The following is a 2,250-nucleotide window of genomic DNA, read 5'->3' on the forward strand; positions in this document are numbered from 1 at the left end:
AAAAATGGATTTCTGTCTGTCTGTCTGTTCCCTATAGACTCGAAAATTACTGAACCGATTTGCGTGAAACTTGGCATATAAGGGTATTGGAGGCCGGGGAAAGTTCCTATGATAGTTTGGGACCCCTCCCTATTCCTGGAAGGGGGAGGGGGTCTTTCATTTAAAAGTAATAAGTCTTCATAACTCGAGAACTGATCAAGCAAATCAAACCAAACTTGGCATGGATGGAAACTTGAGTACGAGGAATGTTTCTTAAAATATTTGGTACCTCTCTCTCCTTCGTGTGGAGAGATAGAAAGGGGGGAGGGGGCCTACCTTGCAATTTTGTACAGAACTGGAGAACTTATCAAGCAAATGGAACCAAATTTGGCATGGGAGGGTAGGGGAATACGAGAAATGGTTCTATGATTGTTTCAAACCCCTCCCTCCTTCCAGTGGTGATACAGGAAGAAGAAGGGGGGGGCTTTCATACCTTTTTTTATTGCATGACTTGAAAACTATTCGAGCAAATGAAACCAAATTTGGCTTGGAAGGATGTTTGGGTACGATAAATAATTCTATGAATATTTGGTACCCCTCCCTCTCCCGCTCCTTCACAATTTTCAGTATAACTGGAAAACTAATCAAGCAAATGGAACCAAATTTGGCATGGTAAGGTATTTGATTACGAGAAATGTGCCTATGATAGTTTACGAACCCTTCGTTCTTACAGTCGGAAAATCTTAAGAATGAAGGGTGCTTCCATACAATTTGTTTCATCACACGGGAACTTACCCAGCAAATGGAACGAAATTTGGCTTGGGAGGGAATTTGAACACAAAGAATGTTTCTGTGAATATTTGGTACTATTGCCTCCTTCCAGTGGGGTTATTGGAAGGAGAGGGCGGGGGGGGGGGGGGTCCTTTATAACTCGCATAACGCATAACTCGAGAACTAATGGAGCAAATGGAAACAACTTTGGCATGGGAAAGCATTTGGATACGTAAAATGGTTATTTCCTTTTTTCAGACTTCTCTCTCCTTCAATTGGGGATACAGTTAGAGAAGACGGTACATACGATTGTTTTGCATAAATCAAGATGGATGGAACTAAATGGAACCAAATATGACTTGGGAACAATAATACAATCGAGCAAATGGAACAGAATTTAGCATGGGAGTGTATTTAAATACACGGAATGTTTGATCTTGATCCCCACCTTCCAGGTAGAAGATAAGTTGGAATAGGGGCTTTTATAGCATAACTTGACAACTAATAAAGCAAACGAAACCAAATTTGGCATGAGAAGGTATTCGAGCACAAGAAATGTTTTTCCGGTGGTTTAACACCCCTCCCTCCTTTCAATGGAACGATAAAAGTGGGAAAAGGGTCACTCATACATTTTTTTAATATTTCGATAACTAATCGAGAAAATGGAAGCGAATTTACATGGGAGCATATTTGTGTACGGGCAATGTTTCTTTGATGGTTTGAGGCCCCCTTATCTTATATATAAAGTGGAGAGAGGGTCCTCCGTTTTTTTAATATCTCCAGAACTTATAGAGAAGGGAGCCATTTATGACATGGGATCGTATTTGTATACAAGAAGTGTTTTTCTGATGTTATGAGACTCCCCTTCATTTCATTAGGGATATAGGAATGGGCAAGGGGGTCACTCTAACAATTTGTATAATAATTCGAGAACGAATGGGTGAAATGAATGTCCCTTGACGTTATTTTGATTCATAAAATGTTTTATGAAAGTTTGAGACCCACTCCATATTAAAAAGGAACGCCGAAGTTCCATATATAAACAAAATATTTTGGCATAAGTTATAAACTTATGAAGCAGAGAGATCCAGAGTCATGAAAAGGATTAAAACACGGATTTAAAAAAAATATTAAGTTTTTAAATTTAAAAAGTTGCAACTATATGTCGATGAAACATTTAAAAAAAAATTAAATTGAATTTAAAATTTTGGGCAAAAAAATGAAAATTTGAATAACTAGGAACCACAAACTTCAATAAATTTTGGAAGGTGTAGCAAAGCACACCGGGTCAGCTAGTTTAAAATAAAAATGTAATTTTTTACACTTGAATCGATTTTTCAAACATGCTTTTTTCTATAATTCAATATTCCAACCCGTAATTTCCATTCCATATGCTTAGACCGCTGCAAAAAATGACTTTTTGCTCCCATATGGTTTTTCGATGCCTTTTGGGTACCCAAGCATCACTTCAAAATTGGATTCCTGAGTTAGCGCAACGCG

Source organism: Uranotaenia lowii, chromosome 3 (genome assembly GCF_029784155.1).
Source record: "Uranotaenia lowii strain MFRU-FL chromosome 3, ASM2978415v1, whole genome shotgun sequence".
NCBI classification, from domain to species: domain Eukaryota; kingdom Metazoa; phylum Arthropoda; class Insecta; order Diptera; family Culicidae; genus Uranotaenia; species Uranotaenia lowii.